Genomic DNA, 23,938 nt, shown 5'->3' with positions numbered 1-23,938 from the left:
TCACAGTCATATAGTCCTGAGTCTGCCCTGGTCCACATGTCCGTGGTTAAGTGGACATTGGGTACAATTGCATTTTTTAGGACACTGGTGACTCTTTTTCTGACGTCTGTGTATATTTTCGGTATCGCCTGCCTAGAGAAATGGAACCTAGATGGTATTTAGTACCGGGGACACAGTACCTCAATCAATTCTCTAGTTCCCTGTGAATTAACGGTGAATACCGGAAACACGTTTCTCACCACCCAGGCTGCCAAGGCCTGAGTTATCCGCTTTGCAGCAGGATGACTGCTGTGATATTTCATCTTCCTCGCAAAGGACTGTTGGACAGTCAATTGCTTACTGGAAGTAGTACAAGTGGTCTTCCGACTTCCCCTCTGGGATGACGATCGACTCCCAGCAGCAACAACAGCAGCGCCAGCAGCAGTAGGCGTTACACTCAAGGATGCATTGGAGGAATCCCAGGCAGGAGAGGACTCGTCAGACTTGACAGTGACATGGCCTGCAGGACTATTGGCTTTCCTGTCTAAGGAGGAAATTGACACTGAGGGAGTTGGTGGTGTGGTTTGCAGGAGCTTGGTTACAAGAGGAAGGAATTTAGTTGGCAGTGGACTGCTTCTGCTGTCACCCAAAGTTTTTGAACTTGTCAATGACTTCTGATGAATGCTCTCCAGGTGACGTATAAGGGAGGATGTTCCTAGGTGGTTAACGTCCTTACCCCTACTTATTACAGCTTGACAAAGGCAACACACGGCTTGACACCAGTTGTCCGCATTTCTGTTGAAATAATTCCACACCGAAGAGGTGATTTTTTTTGTATTTTGACCAGGCCATATTCGTCCCATGGACAACAGGTGTTTTTCCGGGTGCCTGACTCAAACAAACCACCTCACCATCAGAATCCTCCTTGTCAATTTCCTCCCCAGAGCCAGCAACACCCATATCCTCATCCTGGTGTACTTCAACAGTGACATCTTCAATTTGACTATCAGGAACTGGACTGCGGGTGCTCCTTCCAGCACTTGCAGGGGGCGTGCAAATGGTGGAAGGCGCCACCTCTTCCCGTCCCGTGTTGGGAAGGTCAGGCATCGCAACCGATACAATTGGACTCTCCTTGGGGATTTGTGATTTAGAAGAACGCACAGTTCTTTGCTGTGCTTTTGCCATCTTAACTCTTTTAAGTTTTCTAGCAGGAGGATGAGTGCTTCCATCCTCATGTGAAGCTGAACCACTAGCCATGAACATAGGCCAGGCCCTCTGCCGTTCCTTGCCACTCCGTGTCGTAAATGGCACATTGGCAAGTTTACGCTTCTCCTGAGACGATTTTGATTTAGATTTTTGGGTCATTTTACTGAGCTTTATTTTTTTTGATTTTACATGCTCTCTACTATGACATTGGGCATCGGCCTTGGCAGACGACGTTGATGGCATTTCATCGTCTCGGCCATGACTAGTGGCAGCAGCTTCAGCACAAGGTGGAAGTGGATCTTGATCTTTCCATATTTTACCCTCCACATTTTTGTTCTCTATTTTTTAATGTGTGGAATTATATGCCAGTAATAATAAGAATTTACTCACCGGTAATTCTATTTCTCGTAGTCCGTAGTGGATGCTGGGTACTCCGTAAGGACCATGGGGAATAGACGGGCTCCGCTGGAGACTGGGCACTCTTAAAAGAAAGATTAGGTACTATATCTGGTGTGCACTGGCTCCTCCCTCTATGCCTCTCCTCCAGACCTCAGTTAGGGAAACTGTGCCCGGAAGAGCTGACATTACTAGGAAAGGATTTAGAATCCTGAGTAAGACTCATACCAGCCACACCAATCACACCGTACAACTTGTGATAACTATACCCAGTTAACAGTATGAACAACAACTGTGCCTCATTCAACAGATGGCTCATAACAATAACCCTATAGTTAAGCAATAACTATATACATGTATTGCAGAAAGTCCACACTTGGGACGGACTCCCAGCATCCACTACGGACTACGAGAAATAGAATTACCGGTGAGTAAATTCTTATTTTCTCTGACGTCCTAGTGGATGCTGGGTACTCCGTAAGGACCATGGGGTTATACCAAAGCTCCCAAATGGACGGGAGAGTGCGGATGACTCTGCAGCACCGAATGAGCAAACTCAAGGTCCTCCTCAGCTAGGGTATAAAACTTGTAGAATTTTGCAAAAGTGTTTGATCCCGACCAAGTAGCAGCTCGGCAAAGTAGTAAAGCCGAGACCCCTCGGGCAGCCGCCCAAGTAGAGCCCACCTTCCTCGTGGAATGGGCTTTTACTGATTTAGGATGCGGCAGTCCAGCCGCAGAATGTGCAAGTTGAATCGTGCTACAGATCCAGCGAGCAATAGTCTGCTTTGAAGCAGGAGCACCCAGCTTGTTGGGTGCATGCAGGATAAACAGCGAGTCAGTTTTTCTGACTCTAGCCATCCTGGAAACATAGATTTTCAGGGCCCGGACTACGTCCAGCAACTTGGAATCCACCAAGTCCCGAGTAGCCGCAGGCACCACAATAGGTTGGTTCAAATGAAACGCTGATACCACCTTTGGGAGAAATTGGGGACGAGTCCTCAATTCTGCCCTGTCCATATGGAAAATCAGATATGGGCTTTTACAGGACAAAGCCGCCAATTCTGACACACGCCTAGCTGAGGCCAAGGCCAACAGCATGACTACCTTCCACGTGAGATACTTCAACTCCACGGTCTGAAGTGGCTCAAACAATGTGATTTTAGGAAATCCAACACAACGTTGAGATCCCAAGGTGCCACTGGAGGCACAAAAGGGGCTGAATATGCAGCACTCCCTTAACAAACGTCTGAACTTCAGGCAGTGAAGCCAGTTCTTTTTGAAAGAAAATAGACAGGGCCGAAATCTGAACTTTAATGGATCCCAATTTTAGGCCCATAGTCACTCCTGACTGTAGGAAGTGCAGAAATCGACCCAGCTGCAATTCCTCTGTTGGGGCCTACCTGGCCTCACACCAAGCAACATATTTTCGCCATATGCGGTGATAATGTTTTGCTGTCACATCCTTCCTAGCTTTTATCAGCGTAGGAATGACTTCATCTGGAACGCCCTTTTCCATTAGGACCCGGCGTTCAACCGCCATGCCGTCAAACGCAGCCGCGGTAAGTCTTGGAACAGACAGGGCCCCTGCTGTAGCAGGTCCTGTCGGAGCGGCAGAGGCCAAGGGTCCTCTGAGATCATTTCTTGTAGTTTCGGGTACCAAGTTCTTCTTGGCCAATCCGGAACGATGAGTATAGTTCTTACTCCTCTCTTTCTTATTATCCTCAGTACCTTTGGTATGAGAGGAAGAGGAGGGAACACATAAACCGACTGGTAAACCCACGGTGTCACTAGAGCGTCCACAGCTATCGCCTGAGGGTCCCTTGACCTGGCGCAATATCTTTTTAGCTTTTTGTTGAGGCGGGACGCCATCATGTCCACCTGCGGCCTTTCCCAATGATTTACAATCAGCTTGAAGACTTCTGGATGAAGTCCCCACTCTTCCGGGTGGAGGTCGTGCCTGCTGAGGAAGTCTGCTTCCCAGTTGTCCACTCCCGGAATCAACACCGCTGACAGTGCTAGCACGTGATTCTCCGCCCATCGAAGAATCCTTGTGGCTTCTGCCATCGCCATCCTGCTTCTTGTGCCGCCCTGTCGGTTTACATGGGCGACCGCCGTGATGTTGTCTGACTGAATCAGCACCGGTTGGTTTTGAAGCAGGGGTTCTGCTTGACTCAGGGCATTGTAAATGGCCCTTAGTTCCAGAATATTTATGTGTAGGGAAGTCTCCTGACTCGACCACTGTCCTTGGAAGTTTCTTCCCTGAGTGACTGCCCCCCAACCTCGGAGGCTTGCATCCATGGTCACCAGGACCCAGTCCTGAATGCCGAATCTGCGGCCCTCGAGAAGATGAGCACTCTGCAGCAACCACAGCAGAGACACCCTGGCTCTCGGGTACAGGGTGATCAACCGATGCATCTGAAGATGTGATCTGGACCACTTGTCTAACAGATCCCACTGGAAGATCTTTGCATGGAACCTGCCGAAGGGAATTGCTTCGTAAGAAGCTACCATCTTTCCCAGGACTCGCGTGCAGTGATGCACCGACACCTGTTTTGGTTTCAGGAGGTCCCTGACCAGAGATGACAATTCCTGGGCCTTCTCCTCCGGGAGAAACACCTTCTTCTGTTCTGTGTCCAGAATCATGCCCAAGAACAGCAGACGCGTTGTAGGAATCAGCTGTGCCTTGGGGATATTCAGAATCCAGCCGTGCTGTTGTAGCACTTCCCGAGATAGTGCTACTCCGACTAACAACTGCTCCTTGGACCTTGCCTTTATAAGGAGATCGTCCAAGTACGGGATAATTATAACTCCCTTCTTTCGAAGGAGTATCATCATTTCGGCCATTAACTTGGTAAATAACCTCGGTGCCGTGGACAGACCAAACGGCAACGTCTGGAATTGGTAATGACAGTCCTGTACCACAAACCTGAGGTACTCCTGGTGAGGTGGGTAAATGGGGACATGTAGGTAAGCATCCTTGATGTCCAGTGACACCATAAAATCCCCCTCTTCAAGGCTTGCAATAACCGCCCTGAGCGATTCCATTTTGAACTTGAACTTCCTTATATAAGTGTTCAAGGATTTCAAATTTAGAATGGGCCTCACCGAACCGTCTGGTTTCGGTACCACAAACATTGTGGAATAGTAACCCCGTCCCTGTTGAAGGAGGGGAACTTTGATTATCACCTGCTGAAGGTACAGCTTGTGAATTGCCACCAGTACTACCTCCCTTTCCTTGGGAGCAGCTGGCAAGGCTGATTTGAGGCAACGGCGAGGGGGAGACGCCTCGAACTCCAGCTTGTATCCCTGAGATACCACTTGTAGAACCCAGAGATCCACCTGTGAGCGAACCCACTGGTCGCTGAAGTTCCGGAGACACGCCCCCACCGCACCTGGCTCCACCTGTGGGCCGAAAGGACTGTACTTGATAATACGGTGCTTTCTTAGGCTGTGAGGGAACCTGAGGTAAAAAAGTCGACTTCCCAGCTGTTGCTGTGGATACGAGGTCCGAGAGACCGTCCCCAAACAATTCCTCACCCTTATAAGGCAAAACCTCCATGTGCCTTTTAGAATCAGCATCACCAGTCCACTGCCGAGTCCATAATAGTCTCCTGGCAGAAATGGACATTGCATTAATTCTAGATGCCAGCCGGCAAATGTCCCTCTGTGCATCCCTCATATATAAGACGACGTCTTTAATATGCTCTATGGTTAGCAAAATAGTATCCCTGTCAAGGGAATCAATGTTATCTGACAGGGTATCAGACCAAGCAGCTGCAGCACTACACATCCATGCTGAAGCAATTGCAGGTCTCAGTATAGTACCTGAGTGTGTATACACAGACTTCAGGATAGCCTCCTGCTTTCTATCTGCAGGCTCCTTTAAGGCGGCCGTATCCTGAGACGGCAGTGCCACCTTTTTTGATAAGTGTGTGAGCACCTTGTCCACCCTAGGGGATGTTTCCCAACGTAACCTGTCCGTTGGCGGAAAAGGGTACGCCATTAGTAACCTCTTAGAAATCACTAATTTCATATCTGGGGAACACCACGCTTCTTCACACAATTCATTTAACTCATCAGATGGGGGAAAAGTCACTGGCTGCTGTTTCTCCCCAAACATAATACCCTTTTTAGTGGTAACCGGGTTAATGTCAGAAATGTGCAACACATTTTTCATTGCCGTAATCATGCATCGGATGGCCCTTGTGGACTGTACATTTGTCTCATCCTCGTCTACACTGGAGTCAGACTCCGTGTCGACATCTCTGTCTGCCATCTGAGGTAGCGGGCGTTTTTGAGCCCCTGATGGCCTCTGAGACGCCTGGGCAGGCGCGGGCTGAGATGCCGGCTGTCCCAAAGCTGTTACGTCATCGAACCTTTTATACAAGGAGTTGACACTGTCGGTTAATACCTTCCACATATCCATCCACTCTGGTGTCGGCCCCGCAGGGGGCGACATCACACTTATCGGCTCTTGCTCCGCCTCCACGTAAGCGTCCTCATCAAACATGTCGACACAGCCGTACCGACACACCGCACACACACAGGGAATGCTCTGACTGAGGACAGGACCCCACAAAGTCCTTTGGAGAGACAGAGAGAGAGTATGCCAGCACACACCAGAGCGCTATATAACAGAGGGATTTACACTAACACAAAGTGAATTTTCCCCCAATAGCTGCTTATATCACCTTTTGCGCCTAAATTTATGTGCCCCCCCTCTCTTTTTTACCCTTCTTGTAGTGTATACAGCAGGGGAGAGCCTGGGGAGCGTCCTTCCAGCGGAGCTGTGAAGAGAAAATGGCGCCGGTGTGCTGAAGGAGATAGCCCCGCCCCCTCCGCGGCGGGCTTCTCACGCTTTTTTAATAATGTTAATGGCGGGGGATTAGGCACATATACAGTTTATAACTGTATTATGTGCACATTTGCCAAAAGGTATACTTATTGCAGCCCAGGGCGCCCCCCCCCAGCGCCCTGCACCCACCAGTGACTGGAGCGTGTGGTGTGCCGTGGGAGCAATGGCGCACAGCTGCAGTGCTGTGCGCTACCTTATTGAAGACCGGAGTCTTCAGCCGCCGATTTTCTCCTGGTTCTTCCGTCTTCTGGCTCTGCAAGGGGGACGGCGGCGCGGCTCCGGGAACGGACGATCGAGGTCGGGCCCTGTGTTCGATCCCTCTGGAGCTAATGGTGTCCAGTAGCCTTAGAAGCACAAGCTAGCTGCAAGCAGGTGGGTTCGCTTCTTCTCCCCTCAGTCCCTCGTAGCAGTGAGTCTGTTGCCAGCAGATCTCACTGAAAATAAAAAACCTAACAAATACTTTCTTTTCTAGTAAGCTCAGGAGAGCCCCCTAGGTGCATCCAGCTCTGGCCGGGCACAGATTCTAACTGAGGTCTGGAGGAGGGGCATAGAGGGAGGAGCCAGTGCACACCAGATATAGTACCTAATCTTTCTTTTAAGAGTGCCCAGTCTCCTGCGGAGCCCGTCTATTCCCCATGGTCCTTACGGAGTACCCAGCATCCACTAGGACGTCAGAGAAATAGCAATGGCCTACTACTATATATACTGTGCACAACTGAAATGCACCACAGGTATGTGTCACAACTGAGGGCCTGAGCTGACGGGTGGCAGCCTCAGTTGTAGGGGCTGAGATGTACCGGAACCTGGGAGGTTGTATCAGACCCCTGGACATGTAAGTAACATGAATAATAACTGCCCGAAGGCGTGACCACGACAACTTGGATAAAAGTCAATGATGTTTTATTATGACAACTCCGCAACACAGCAGCAGTAAAAGAAAACATAAAAGTCAGCAAAGAATAAATACAGTTCCTGGGTACTACAGGGTGGCAGGAGCCACAGGGCACTGGTAGTGTGAGATAGTTCTTATAATCTTCTAGATGGAAAGTCCTTACCAGGCCCGACTGTAGCAATGGAGATAACCCAGGATTGTACCAGCTGGTGTTCCAGGAAAAGCTGGGTTGCTGAAGATAAAACGGCTGCTGTGGATACTGGCTGGAACCAGACTGTTGTTAGCACGGAGTGGATACTGGCTGGAACCAGTTAAATAATAAATGAAGCTTGAGAGCGATGCAATATGAATAAAATGTAGAGTTTGAGAGCGGAGAAATAATAATACCGGTGGAGAGTGGTAAAGTGTAGAAAGGACACCGGCCCTTTAAGAGAAGCTGTACTCTGCTGGAAGCTGGGCTGGAAGCAGGTAATGTTGAAGCTGGAAACAGATGAATCCACAATGGATCGGAGAGTCAGGCTACACCGCAGGTGGAATGCTGGTGCGGGTCTCTATGGTGGAAGTCTTGAGACAGGAGCTGGAACCTGGAAGACAATCACAGGAGAGAGACAAACAGGAACTAGGTTTGACAACCAAAGCACTGACGCCTTCCTTGCTCAGGCACAGTGTATTTATACCTGCAGCAAGGAAGGGATTGGCTAGGCAATTATGCAGATTAACAATACTGACAACAGATTGGAGGAAATGATCAGCTGACAGAATCCAAGATGGCTGCGCCCATGCAGACACTTGGAGGGAAGTTTGGTTTGTAATCCATGTGGTAATGAAAACAGTAATGGCGGCGCCGGCCACTGGAGACAGGAGACGCCCGGCTGACAAGTGCACATCCAACCACGCGGACACAGCGGAGGCCGCGGCTGACGTAATCGCCACTCTGACACTCTGCATGCAGAAGCTCAGGGACGGCGGCGGAGGCCGCGGGAGACGCCATGCCAGATGTAATAAGGCGTTACTGTGACAGCGTCTCAGAGAGACAGGAGAGGATGCAGGAATGTGAACATTAGGATAACAGATGAGATCCGGTCCTGGAGCGCTGAGCCAGCCTTAGGAGGCATCTGATGGGTAAGAAATGGCGTCCAGATACCCGGATCGTGACAGCACCTACCCCTTTAAGAGTGGCCCCAGGACACTTCTTTTGCTTTTGAGGAAACTTGGAATGGAATCTCCGGACCAAGGCAGGAGCATGGACATCAGAAGCATTGGTCCATGAACGTTCCTCAGGGCCATAACCCTTCCAGTCAATAAGATATTGTAGTTGACCGTAACGGTGACGTGAGTCCAGGATCTTGGCTACTTCATACTCAACGCCTCGTTGAGTTTGGACTTTCGGAGTTGGAGGAAGTGAGGAATGAAACCGATTCAAGATCAGCGGTTTCAACAGGGAAACATGGAATGTCCTGGGTATTTTTAAGAAGGGAGGCAACTGAAGTCTGTAAGCAACAGGATTGATGACTTGTTCAATCTTGAAAGGACCGATATAGCGAGGTGCAAACTTCATACTGGGAACTCTTAACCTCAAATTCTTCGTGGATAACCATACCCGATCACCCACCTTGAGAGCAGGAACTGCTCGACGCTTCTTATCCGCAAACTTCTTGTACCTGAACGATGCCTTGAGCAGAGCTGATCGTACGCTCTTCCAGATATTGGCAAACTGATGCAAGGTGATATCCACTGCGGGAACAGAAGTTGCTGGAAGTGGTTGGAACTCAGGGACTTTAGGGTGGAATCCAAAGTTAGTGAAGAATGGTGTTGAAGCAGATGAAGAATGATACTGGTTGTTATGACAGAACTCTTGCCCAGGGAAGTAATTGAACCCAGTCATCTTGAGAGGAGGACACATAGATGCGGAGGAAGGCCTCCAAGTCCTGATTCACCCTCTCGGTTTGACCATTGGTCTGAGGATGGTAAGCCGTGGAAAACTTTAGCTTGACTTGGAGGACTTGACATAAACTTCGCCAGAATTTGGCTGTGAATTGAACTCCTCGATCTGAGATAATTTCTTCAGGAAGACCGTGGAGTCGGAAGATCTCTTGTATGAATACTTGAGCCAACTTGGGAGCTGATGGAAGACCGGTGAGAGGAATGAAGTGTGCCATCTTGGTGAACCGGTCAACTACCACCCAGATGGTATTGAACTTGTTGCACATGGGTAAATCTGTAATAAAATCCATCGACAAATGGGTCCAAGGTCGACGGGGAACAGATAGTGGAACCAGTTGCCCCGCAGGCGACTGGCGGGATACCTTATGTTGAGCACACTTTGGGCAAGATGCAATAAACTCCAAGACGTCCTTTTTCAGAGTTGGCCACCAATAGGACCTAGAGATAAACTCCTGGGTTTTTTGGATACCTGTATGTCCGGCAAAACGGGAAGCATGGGCCCAATGCATGAGCTTCTTCCTTAGCATCGGTTTCACAAAACTTTTCCCTGATGGGGGCGTAGAGTCCATCCCTACCGTGGAGAATGCCAACGGATTTATAATAGGATGCTTGTCTGAAGACTCTGACTCATTTTCTTGCTCCCATGAGCGGGAAAGGGCATCGGCCTTGCGATTCTGAGAGCCCGGACAGAACTGGAGTTTAAAGTCGAACCTGGAAAAGAAAAGTGCCCATCTGGCCTGACGAGGGTTGAGACATTGTGCACCTTTTAGATATAAAAGGTTCTTGTGGTCTGTAAGTATGGTGATTGAATGAGAAGCTCCCTCCAACAGATACCTCCACTCTTCTAGAGCGAGCTTGATGGCTAGCAACTCCTGGTCGCCAATGGCATAGTTGCGCTCAGCTGGGGAGAACTTCCGGGAGAAGAAACTGCAAGGGTGTAAATGGCCATCTTTAGCCCTCTGAGATAACACCGCTCCTACTCCAACGGAGGAGGCATCCACCTCTAAGATGAAAGGAGAGTCGATGTCAGGCTGTTTCAGAACAGGCGCAGAGATGAACCTTTGTTTTAAAAGATGAAATGCTTGCATGGCTTCTTCAGACCACTTGGACGGGTTAGCACCCTTCTTAGTGAAAGCAGTAATAGGCGCCACAATGGTGGAAAAGTCTCGTATAAACTTTCGGTAATAGTTGGCGAACCCTAAGAACCTCTGGACCCCTTTGAGGGTTAAGGGTACCGGCCAATTTTGGATTGCTTGTAGTTTCTCAGGATCCATCTCTAGTCCGGAACCGGACACAATGTACCCTAGAAACGGAATGGACTTGACTTCAAAGACGCATTTCTCTAATTTGCAATAGAGATGATTGACACGGAGACGGGACAGAACCTCTTTAACCCAAAAACGATGTTCCTCTAAATCGTTGGCAAAAATGAGGATATCGTCTAGATAGACCACGACATGACGGTATAGAATGTCTCTGAAGATCTCATTGACAAAATGCTGGAAGACAGCTGGAGCATTGCTCAATCCGAAGGGCATGACGAGGTACTCATAATGTCCGTCACGGGTGTTAAAGGCGGTCTTCCACTCGTCACCCTCACGGATCCGGATGAGATTGTATGCACCTCTCAAGTCCAGCTTTGTAAAGATGGTAGCTCCGCTAACTCTGTCAAAGAGCTCAGTAATCAGGGGTAAAGGATAACGGTTCTTGATGGTAATGTCGTTCAAACCTCTGTAGTCGATGCACGGACGCAGACCACCATCTTTCTTTTTTACAAAAAAGAAGCCTGCGCCGGCTGGAGAAGAAGAAGGTCGAATGAACCCCTTTGCTAGGTTCTCTTTAATGTATTCCTCCATAGAATGCGTCTCAGGCAGAGACAACGGATAAGTTCGGCCTCGAGGTGGAACCTTCCCTGGAACGAGATCAATCGGGCAGTCCCATTCTCTATGAGGAGGAAGGATATCAGCAGAAGCTTTACTGAACACATCCGTGAAATCTTGATATGGAGGAGGTGGAACATCAGACGACCTGGGGGAGGAAGAACAGACAGGCAATACTTTAAACAAACATGTCTCAGCACAGGAGGAACCCCATGCCAGGATTTGCGTAGTCGTCCAATCAATTGTAGGATTGTGAAGACGGAGCCATGGGAGGCCCAGGACCACAGGATGTGTGGCTCTTGGAATCACTAAAAAAGAAATAAGTTCGGAATGAAGAACTCCCACTCTCAGACGAACTGGTAGAGTCCTTAAAGAAATAACTGCATCAAAAATTTTGCTGCCATCCACGGCAGTTAAAGAAATGGACGAAGGAAGTCTCTCGGTGGGTAGGGACCACCGTTTAACATAGGCTTCGGTAATAAAGTTCCCAGCTGCTCCGGAATCAAGGAGGGCAATGACGTTCCGATAACGTTGAGCAACTTGAAGCGAGACTGGGAGATTACAATCTTGAGGAGATGGAGAGGAGATCATTACTCCTAGCCGGCCCTCTCCTTGGCGAGCTAGGATTTGGAGTTTCCCGGACGTTTGGGACAGGCATTAATGGTGTGAGACGGAGCTGCACAATAAAGACAGAGAGACTCGGAAAGACGTCTTCGGCGCTCGGCAGGCGTTAAACGGGAACGGCCGATTTGCATGGGCTCATCTTTAGTTGGTGACAGTTGGCGAGGAGGAGGAGCAGAAGATTTTGGAGCAGATGATCTTCCACGCTCAGTTGCTCTCTCTCTGAAACGTAAATCAACTTTCGTGCAGAGTGAGATTAGCTCATCTAACTTAGAGGGTAAGTCTCTGGTAGCTAACTCATCTTTAATACGCTCAGATAAGCCATGCCAGAATGCAGCATACAGGGCCTCGTCGTTCCATGCCAGTTCGGATGCCAGGATCTGGAACTGTATCAGATATTGTCCTACAGTACATGACCCCTGGCGTAAACGGAGAATCTCGGATGAAGCTGAGGTTACCCGGCCTGGCTCGTCGAAGATGCGCCTGAATGTTGACACGAAGGCAGTGTAGGAAGATAGCAGGGTGTCGGACCTCTCCCATAACGGTGATGCCCAATCAAGGGCTGAGCCACTGAGAAGAGAAATAATGTAGGCAATTTTTGTACGGTCACTGGGAAAATTGCCAGGTTGTAGCTCAAACTGAATCTCACACTGGTTGAGAAATCCCCTGCAGAATCTTGGAGATCCGTCAAATTTTGCTGGCGTTGGAAGATGAAGACGTGGAGCAGAAATGGGTAAGGTGGGTGGGGTTATAGCTGGAGTCACTGTGGTTGACGCACCAGATGCGCCTGATCCACGGAGAGTTGTCTGAATCCCATCCAGCCGAGTAGAGAAATCCTGGAGACAGCGGATGATGTGGCCCTGTGCAGCCTCCTGATGTTCTAGTCGGGCTGCCAGTTCTTGCATCGGCCTGGCCGCTTGATCCTGGTCTCCGGCTGGATTCATTAGGTCAGTGCTTACTGTCACAACTGAGGGCCTGAGCTGACGGGAGGCAGCCTCAGTTGTAGGGGCTGAGATGTACCGGAACCTGGGAGGTTGTATCAGACCCCTGGACATGCAAGTAACATGAATAATAACTGCCCGAAGGCGTGACCACGACAACTTGGATAAAAGTCAATGATGTTTTATTATGACAACTCCGCAACACAGCAGCAGTAAAAGAAAACATAAAAGTCAGCAAAGAATAAATACAGTTCCTGGGTACTACAGGGTGGCAGGAGCCACAGGGCACTGGTAGTGTGAGATAGTTCTTATAATCTTCTAGATGGAAAGTCCTTACCAGGCCCGACTGTAGCAATGGAGATAACCCAGGATTGTACCAGCTGGTGTTCCAGGAAAAGCTGGGTTGCTGAAGATAAAACGGCTGCTGTGGATACTGGCTGGAACCAGACTGTTGTTAGCACGGAGTGGATACTGGCTGGAACCAGTTAAATAATAAATGAAGCTTGAGAGCGATGCAATATGAATAAAATGTAGAGTTTGAGAGCGGAGAAATAATAATACCGGTGGAGAGTGGTAAAGTGTAGAAAGGACACCGGCCCTTTAAGAGAAGCTGTACTCTGCTGGAAGCTGGGCTGGAAGCAGGTAATGTTGAAGCTGGAAACAGATGAATCCACAATGGATCGGAGAGTCAGGCTACACCGCAGGTGGAATGCTGGTGCGGGTCTCTATGGTGGAAGTCTTGAGACAGGAGCTGGAACCTGGAAGACAATCACAGGAGAGAGACAAACAGGAACTAGGTTTGACAACCAAAGCACTGACGCCTTCCTTGCTCAGGCACAGTGTATTTATACCTGCAGCAAGGAAGGGATTGGCTAGGCAATTATGCAGATTAACAATACTGACAACAGATTGGAGGAAATGATCAGCTGACAGAATCCAAGATGGCTGCGCCCATGCAGACACTTGGAGGGAAGTTTGGTTTGTAATCCATGTGGTAATGAAAACAGTAATGGCGGCGCCGGCCACTGGAGACAGGAGACGCCCGGCTGACAAGTGCACATCCAACCACGCGGACACAGCGGAGGCCGCGGCTGACGTAATCGCCACTCTGACACTCTGCATGCAGAAGCTCAGGGACGGCGGCGGAGGCCGCGGGAGACGCCATGCCAGATGTAATAAGGCGTTACTGTGACAGCGTCTCAGAGAGACAGGAGAGGATGCAGGAATGTGAACATTAGGATAACAGATGGGATCCGGTCCTGGAGCGCTGAGCCAGCCTTAGGAGGCATCTGATGGGTAAGAAATGGCGTCCAGATACCCGGATCGTGACAGTATGGATGGATAGTATACTTGACGACACAGAGGTAGGTAGAGCAGTGGCCTACTGTACCGTACTGCTATATATTATATATACTGGTGGTCATCAAACTGTGCAAAACTGAAATGCACCACAGGTATGGATGGATAGTATACTTGATGACACAGAGGTAGGTAGAGCAGTGGCCTACTGTACCGTACTGCTATATATTATATGTACTGGTGGTCAGCAAACTGTGCAAAACTGAAATGCACCACAGGTATGGATGGGATAGTATACTTGACGACACAGAGGTAGGTAGAGCAGTGGACTACTGTACCGTACTGCTATATATATAGTTATACTGGTGGTCAGCAAAATTCTGCACTGTCCTCCTACTATATACTACAATGCAGCACAGATATGGAGCGTTTTTCAGGCAGAGAACGTATAATACTGGTGGTCACTGGTCAGCAAAACTCTGCACTGTCCTCCTACTATATAAAACTGCTGGTCCCCAGTCCCCACAATAAAGCAATTAGCACACTGAGCACAGATATTTGCAGCACACTGAGCACATATATGGAGCGTTTTTCAGGCAGAGAACGTAGATATTTGCACTTGCAGCACACTGAGCACAGATATTTGCAGCACACTGAGCACAGATATTTGCAGCACACTGAACATAGAAACTGAGAGGACGCCAGCCCCGTCCTCTCACGATCATCTCCAATGCACGAGTGAAAAATGGCGGCGACGCGCGGCTCCTTATATAGAATACGAATCTCGCGAGAATCCGACCGCGGGATGATGACGTTCGGGCGCGCTCGGGTTAACCGAGCAAGGCGGGAGGATCCGAGTCTGCTCGGAACTGTGTAAAAAAAGGTGAAGTTCGGGGAGGGGGGTCGGATTCCGACGAACCAAACCCGCTCATCACTAATCACTATTTTCAGTTTCTTTACTTGCTTGAGACGTTGCAATCAGTCAGAAGCAGTGAGCTTTAACAAGGTTAAATTCTAACTATCAGTATGTAATGGAAGACTGGAGTTACCATATGACAACAATATCATTTTCCTGTAGTGATATTGATAGTTTAAAGTTTAGTGGCACACACCCAGGGTAAGAGTAAACCACAGGAGGCAAGAACCAGATCAGGTTTACAGTAGCTAATAAATTATTATAAGCATTTGAGCATGGGTAGACTGTGTGATCCGGTGATTGGCAGGTGTAGGTTAGATAAGACTCAGTATTTCAAAGAGTATCCTAAGACAATTAATGGGTGCAGAAATTTTCAGAGAGTAACACATAACATACCTCATTGAATTGGATGCATTTTGTGCCAAGAACATACATGTAAAATCTTTGTTTTTTTTGTTTTTGTTTAGACCAATGTTAGAAAAATAATATTGTTAGAAACATAAACATATAAAGGAGAGTTTGCTCATAATAAGGAAAACGAATGTTCTGTTCCTAAAGTTAGAATTTAGAATTTAGTATTTCTCTCATGTTGCAATTTCATCCACTTGGTTGGGGAAACCAGTGATCACCGCTGCTCTGCTTTGCAAAGCAGCCAGTGATCACTGAATAGATGCTGTGCGCATGCTCACGGCATCTGAACAGTGCAGGGAGGAGAGGAAGGGGCTGCCCAGCTGCTCAAGGAGCGCTGGGCACGCCCCCAAAACAGCAAAACCCGGGGATCGTAGTGTGAGGCCCCACCCCCTCACATGAGACCCCACCCCTTTCCCGTTGCGGCGTGTCCCGCATTAGGGATTACAGAAGTTGGGAGGTATGGTTATCTCTCCTCCTCTGACAATGTTGGTGGTTCTCTTTCATTTTCTCTACTGCACCTAACCCCTCCCAACAGTGTGACCAGTGTACTGAATATGGGGGATGGGGTGTAAAAAAGGACATGAGGTACTCGGTAAATTACAGGGCTTTGGGCTTACAGCATACCCTCCAACCTTTTTGGCAGGTACAGTACCTTTTTTATGGTTTGTACCGATTTTTGGCTCTCCAAACTTCCATTGACCACACCCCCTTCATGTGGCCACACCCATTTTTCAAGTTTGTACCAATTTTTTGTAAAATGTTGGAGGGTATGTTACGGTGCACAGTGTATAATCAGTGGTGCCGAGAGAGGATACAAATTACCTGGACCCAGGTCTGATGGAGGGGCCCTCTGGGGTCCCAGGTCCCCCACTGCCCCTCTAACCTGGATGCAAAAGCTGCAGCTTTTCTTCTCAGCCCATCATACGCTGCTGTGTGCTGGGCTGCAGTGTGGCCAGGGAAGTGCTTAAAATACAATTTTTTTATTTTATTTTTATCTAAGGGTGCATGGCCATTTCTCCTGTGATTAGGCCACGCCTCCTGAAAAGTACCTGGCCCAGCCATGTTCTCTATTGCCCTGGCTGGAAGGCATGCAATGCTCCTGTTGGTGCGTCTCATGTGCTAGACTATTATGTTTAGACTACAGAACATTTACATACCTGCCCGTCCCCCAGTAGCTGCTGCCAAGTTTAGTACGACCCGAGAGGGAGGAGGGGCAGCAATTCCCTCTCCTCTGCACTGTGTCATGCGTGTGACACCAGGCCGGCGCTCCCCGCTGAAAGCCTCCTCTCCTCTCCCCTCCCATACTGTGACAATGCAGTGACTGATCGTATAGAGGGGGCGGGACTACACGGATGGAGGGGTGGAGCTACACAGGTGGAGGGGGTGGAGCTACACGGGACCATCAGACTGCAGCCACAGAGGAGGACATGCTGCTCCAGATCCAGTGACATGCGGTGAGGTCACTGGTTGGGGAGGCACTGGCAGCTAACAAGCCCCCCCCCCCCCCCCCCCCCGAGAATAAAAAAAAAAAAAGTGTGGTCCCCGATACATCAATGAAACCAGCACTAGGCAGAACCAGCCAGGGGGAGTAATGCCGTAGCAGGGGAGACACTCAGTGTGGGGTCCCCCTGCCATAACATTAATCATCACCCCAGCCAGTCAGCCCAGGGTTGGAATTCCTCGGAAAGTGGGAACCCCAAAAAATAAAAATGGGGTCCCCCCTCCCGAGCAATAACCAGCACTGGTGGCGGTGGGTGCGGGGTTCATTGTGTGTCAATATTGTTCTTTACAGGTGGCCTACAGGTCCCAGCAAGCCTGCCCCAGCATGCTGGCACTTGGAGAACCACAAGTGCCAGCATGCCCGGACATAAAGGGCCCGCTGGCACCTGTAGTCCACCTGCAAAGAATAGTAATATTGTTCTTTACAGGTGGCCTACAGGTCCCAGCAAGCCTGCCCCAGCATGCTGGCACTTGGAGAACAACAAGTGCCAGCATGCCCGGACATAAAGGGCCCGCTGGCATCTGTAGTCCACCTGTAAAGAAAATATTAAAATAAAACACCACACGGTCTTAAAAATAAGTTTTATTAAACTGGATCTTCACCTGGGGGCGGCGGCCTTTAAGCTCTTTTGCGTGGCCGCCGCCTTCCCAGGGCTTCCTGCGTCTTCACCTGGGGGGGCGCCACCTCCCCAGGGCTTCCAGCGTCTTCACCTGGTGGGCGGCGGCTGCTAAGCTCTTTTGCATAGCCGCCGCCCATCCAGGACTTCGGGCGTCTTCTTTCTTCAGGAGCTCTTCACAGCTCCTCCTCCGCCGTCGGACTGACGCTCCTCTGCCTCGCGCTGACTTATATAAGTCAGCCGGAGGGGGCGGGGCGATGACGCGGCTCGCGGCGGCCATCTTGAATTTCAAAAATGACGCTGAGGCGCCATTTTTGAAACTGGTACCGCTCCGCTGCCAAACTGTGCAGGCTAAAGGTAAACCTCCGCCGCCCGCACCGCCGCCGCAACCCGCCGCCCGCTCCACCGCCGCCCGCATCACCGCCGCATCCCGCCGCCCGCACCACCGCCGCTTTCAGCCGCCCGCACCTCCTCCGCCAGCGTCGCCCACACAGTGATTGACAGCGGATCCAGTGACGGATCCGCTGGCCAATCACTGTGGCCTCACTGACAGGGACGTGCTTTCATAGGTTGAAAGCAAGCACGTCCCTGTATGAAAGCGGCACCTCTAATGGTGCCGCTTTCCCATATATTTTCAATGGGCTTTTACTGCCCATGGCTAGTCCCCGCCCCCCGCTCCCATACCTTTCCCCAGAGACAACGGGAGGCACCACGATCGGTGCCTCCCAAACACATAAGGAGGGGAGCAATGATAAGAATAATATTAAGAGGATACATATGACACAGAATATGTGTCATATGCATCTTCTTTGTATTATCTTAATCATTAATGACAGGGGAGGCACTGCCTCCCCTGCCTCCACGTCCCTGTCCAGATCCTGCCAGCCAGGGAGAGTACTGTGAGAAAGTATGTGTGTGTGTGTGTGTGTGTGTGTGTGTGTGTGTGTGTATGTGTATGTATGTATGTGTGCGGGGAGGGGGGGAATGTGAATAAACTGCACTTCTGTGGGCGTTACATGTAAGCTGCGCTACTACTGGGGCGTCACGGGAAAGCTGCGCTACTGTTGGGGCGTTACGTGTAAGCAGCTCTACTACTGGGGCGTTACATGTAAGCTGTGCTACTACTGGGCCGTTACGGGAAAGCTACGCTACTGTTGGGGCGTTACGTGTAAGCAGCGCTATTACTGGGGCGTTACGTGTAAGCTGCGCTACTACTGGGGCGTTACGTGTAAGCTGCGCTACTACTGGGGCGTTACGTGTAAGCTGCGCTACTACTGGTGCGTTACCTGTAAGCTGCGCTACTACTGGGGCGTTATGTGTAAGCTGCGCTACTACTGGGGCGTTATGTGTAAGCTGCGCTACTACTGGGGCGTTGTGTAAACTGCGCTACTACTGGGTTCATTACGTGTGAGCGGCGCTAATACTGGGGGCGTTACAGGAAAGCTGCGCTACTGTTGGGGCATTACGTGTAAACAGCGCTATTACTGGGGCGTTACATGTAAGCTGTGCTACTACTGGGCCGTTACGGGAAAGCTACGCTACTGTTGGGGCGTTACGTGTAAGCAGCGCTATTACTGGGGCGTTACGTGTAAGCTGCGCTACTACTGGGGCGTTACGTATAAGCTGCGCTACTACTGGGGCGTTACGTGTAAGCTGCGCTACTACTGGCGCGTTACCTGTAAGCTGCGCTACTACTGGGGCGTTATGTGTAAGCTGCGCTACTACTGGGGCGTTATGTGTAAGCTGCGCTACTACTGGGGCGTTGTGTGAGCGGCGCTAATACTGGGGGCGTTACAGGAAAGCTGCGCTACTGTTGGGGCGTTACGTATAAGCTGTGCTACTACTGGGGCATTACATGTAAGCTGCGCTATTACTGGGTCCGTTACGTGTAAGCTGCGCTATTACTGTGGTGTTACGTGTAAGCTGTGCTACTACTGGGGTCATTATTAGAGATGTGCACTTGAAATTTTTCGGGTTTTGTGTTTTGGTTTTGGGTTCGGTTCCGCGGCCGTGTTTTGGGTTCGACCGCGTTTTGGCAAAACCTCACCGAATTTTTTTTGTCGGATTCGGGTGTGTTTTGGATTCGGGTGTTTTTTTCAAAAAACACTAAAAAAACAGCTTAAATCATAGAATTTGGGGGTCATTTTGATCCCAAAGTATTATTAACCTCAAAAACCATAATTTCCACTCATTTTCAGTCTATTCTGAATACCTCACACCTCACAATATTATTTTTAGTCCTAAAATTTGCACCGAGGTCGCTGGATGACTAAGCTAAGCGACCCTAGTGGCCGACACAAACACCGGGCCCATCTAGGAGTGGCACTGCAGTGTCACGCAGGATGGCCCTTCCAAAAAACACTCCCCAAACAGCACATGACGCAAAGAAAAAAAGAGGCGCAATGAGGTAGCTGTGTGAGTAAGATAAGCGACCCTAGTGGCCGACACAAACACCGGGCCCATCTAGGAGTGGCACTGCAGTGTCACGCAGGATGGCCCTTCCAAAAAACACTCCCCAAACAGCACATGACGCAAAGAAGAAAAAAAGAGGCGCAATGAGGTAGCTGTGTGAGTAAGATAAGCGACCCTAGTGGCCGACACAAACACCTGGCCCATCTAGGAGTGGCACTGCAGTGTCACGCAGGATGGCCCTTCCAAAAAACACTCCCCAAACAGCACATGACGCAAAGAAGAAAAAAAGAGGCGCAATGAGGTAGCTGTGTGAGTAAGATAAGCGACCCTAGTGGCCGACACAAACACCTGGCCCATCTAGGAGTGGCACTGCAGTGTCACGCAGGATGGCCCTTCCAAAAAACACTCCCCAAACAGCACATGACGCAAAGAAAAATGAAAGAAAAAAGAGGTGCAAGATGGAATTGTCCTTGGGCCCTCCCACCCACCCTTATGTTGTATAAACAGGACATGCACACTTTAACCAACCCATCATTTCAGTGACAGGGTCTGCCACACGACTGTGACTGAAATGACGGGTTGGTTTGGACCCCCACCGAAAAAGAAGCAATTAGTCTCTCCTTGCACAAACTGGCTCTACAGAGGCAAGATGTCCACCTCATCATCATCCTCCGATATATCACCGTGTACATCCCGCTCCTCACAGATTATCAATTCGTCCCCACTGGAATCCACCATCTCAGCTCCCTGTGTACTTTGTGGAGGCAATTGCTGCTGGTCAATGTCTCCACGGAGGAATTGATTATAATTCATTTTAATGAACATCATCTTCTCCACATTTTCTGGAAGTAACCTCGTACGCCGATTGCTGACAAGGTGAGCGGCAGCACTAAACACTCTTTCGGAGTACACACTTGTGGGAGGGCAACTTAGGTAGAATAAAGCCAGTTTGTGCAAGGGCCTCCAAATTGCCTCTTTTTCCTGCCAGTATAAGTACGGACTGTCTGACGTGCCTACTTGGATGCGGTCACTCATATAATCCTCCACCATTCTTTCAATGGTGAGAGAATCATATGCAGTGACAGTAGACGACATGTCCGTAATCGTTGTCAGGTCCTTCAGTCCGGACCAGATGTCAGCATCAGCAGTCGCTCCAGACTGCCCTGCATCACCGCCAGCGGGTGGGCTCGGAATTCTGAGCCTTTACCTCGCACCCCCAGTTGCGGGAGAATGTGAAGGAGGAGATGTTGACAGGTCGCGTTCCGCTTGACTTGACAATTTTGTCACCAGCAGGTCTTTGAACCCCAGCAGACTTGTGTCTGCCGGAAAGAGAGATCCAAGGTAGGTTTTAAATCTAGGATCGAGCACGGTGGCCAAAATGTAGTGCTCTGATTTCAACAGATTGACCACCCGTGAATCCTTGTTAAGCGAATTAAGGGCTCCATCCACAAGTCCCACATGCCTAGCGGAATCGCTCCCTTTTAGCTCCTCCTTCAATGCCTCCAGCTTCTTCTGCAAAAGCCTGATGAGGGGAATGACCTGACTCAGGCTGGCAGTGTCTGAACTGACTTCACGTGTGGCAAGTTCAAAAGGTTGCAGAACCTTGCACAACGTTGAAATCATTCTCCACTGCGCTTGAGACAGGTACATTCCACCTCCTATATCGTGCTCAATTGTATAGGCTTGAATGGCCTTTTGCTGCTCCTCCAACCTCTGAAGCATATAGAGGGTTGAATTCCACCTCGTTACCACTTCTTGCTTCAGATGATGGCAGGGCAGGTTCAGGCGTTTTTGGTGGTGCTCCAGTCTTCTGTACGTGGTGCCTGTACGCCGAAAGTGTCCCGCAATTCTTCTGGCCACCGACAGCATCTCTTGCACGCCCCTGTCGTTTTTTAAAAAATTCTGCACCACCAAATTCAAGGTATGTGCAAAACATGGGACGTGCTGGAATTTGCCCATATTTAATGCACACACAATATTGCTGGCGTTGTCCGATGCCACAAATCCACAGGAGAGTCCAATTGGGGTAAGCCATTCCGCGATGATCTTCCTCAGTTGCCGTAAGAGGTTTTCAGCTGTGTGCGTATTCTGGAAACCGGTGATACAAAGCGTAGCCTGCCTAGGAAAGAGTTGGCGTTTGCGAGATGCTGCTACTGGTGCCGCCGCTGCTGTTCTTGCGGCGGGAGTCCATACATCTACCCAGTGGGCTGTCACAGTCATATAGTCCTGACCCTGCCCTGCTCCACTTGTCCACATGTCCGTGGTTAAGTGGACATTGGGTACAACTGCATTTTTTAGGACACTGGTGAGTCTTTTTCTGACGTCCGTGTACATTCTCGGTATCGCCTGCCTAGAGAAGTGGAACCTAGATGGTATTTGGTAACGGGGGCACACTACCTCAAGAAATTGTCTAGTTCCCTGTGAACTAACGGCGGATACCGGACGCACGTCTAACACCAACATAGTTGTCAAGGCCTCAGTTATCCGCTTTGCAACAGGATGACTGCTGTGATATTTCATCTTCCTCGCAAAGGACTGTTGGACAGTCAATTGCTTGGTGGAAGTAGTAAAAGTGGGCTTACGACTTCCCCTCTGGGATGACCATCGACTCCCAGCAGCAACAACAGCAGCGCCAGCAGCAGTAGGCGTTACACGCAAGGATGCATCGGAGGAATCCCAGGCAGGAGAGGACTCGTCAGAATTGCCAGTGACATGGCCTGCAGGACTATTGGCATTCCTGGGGAAGGAGGAAATTGACACTGAGGGAGTTGGTGGGGTGGTTTGCGTGAGCTTGGTTACAAGAGGAAGGGATTTACTGGTCAGTGGACTGCTTCCGCTGTCGCCCAAAGTTTTTGAACTTGTCACTGACTTATTATGAATGCGCTGCAGGTGACGTATAAGGGAGGATGTTCCGAGGTGGTTAACGTCCTTACCCCTACTTATTACAGCTTGACAAAGGCAACACACGGCTTGACAAATGTTGTCCGCATTTCTGGTGAAATACTTCCACACCGAAGAGCTGATTTTTTTGGTATTTTCACCAGGCATGTCAACGGCCCTATTCCTCCCACGGACAACAGGTGTCTCCCCGGGTGCCTGACTTAAACAAACCACCTCACCATCAGAATCCTCCTTGTCAATTTCCTCCCCAGCGCCAGCAACACCCATATCCTCCTCATCCTGGTGTACTTCAACACTGACATCTTCAATCTGACTATCAGGAACTGGACTGCGGGTGCTCCTTCCAGCACTTGCAGGGGGCGTGCAAATGGTGGAAGGCGCATGCTCTTCATGTCCAGTGTTGGGAAGGTCAGGCATCGCAACCGACACAATTGGACTCTCCTTGTGGATTTGGGATTTCGAAGAACGCACAGTTCTTTGCGGTGCTTTTGCCAGCTTGAGTCTTTTCAGTTTTCTAGCGAGAGGCTGAGTGCTTCCATCCTCATGTGAAGCTGAACCACTAGCCATGAACATAGGCCAGGGCCTCAGCCGTTCCTTGCCACTCCGTGTGGTAAATGGCATATTGGCAAGTTTACGCTTCTCCTCCGACAATTTTATTTTAGATTTTGGAGTCCTTTTTTTACTGATATTTGGTGTTTTGGATTTGACATGCTCTGTACTATGACATTGGGCATCGGCCTTGGCAGACGACGTTGCTGGCATTTCATCGTCTCGGCCATGACTAGTGGCAGCAGCTTCAGCACGAGGTGGAAGTGGATCTTGATCTTTCCCTAATTTTGGAACCTCAACATTTTTGTTCTCCATATTTTAATAGGCACAACTAAAAGACACAGAGGTAGCTACAGCCGTGGACTACCGTACTGTGTCTGCTGCTAATATAGACTGGATGATAATGAGATGAAATCAATATATATTATATCACACTAGTACTGCAGCCGGACAGGTAGATATATTTATTATGTAATGACTGATGACGGACCTGCTGGACACTGTCAGCTCAGCAGCACCGCAGACTGCTACAGTAAGCTACTATAGTAGTATGTATAAAGAAGAAAGAAAAAAAAAAAAAAACACGGGTAGGTGGTATACAATTATGGATGGACGAGCG

Source organism: Pseudophryne corroboree, chromosome 10 (assembly GCF_028390025.1).
Source record: "Pseudophryne corroboree isolate aPseCor3 chromosome 10, aPseCor3.hap2, whole genome shotgun sequence".
NCBI lineage: Eukaryota > Metazoa > Chordata > Amphibia > Anura > Myobatrachidae > Pseudophryne > Pseudophryne corroboree.
The sequence above is the reverse complement of the archived record's forward strand: the minus strand, read 5'-3'. Positions refer to the sequence as shown.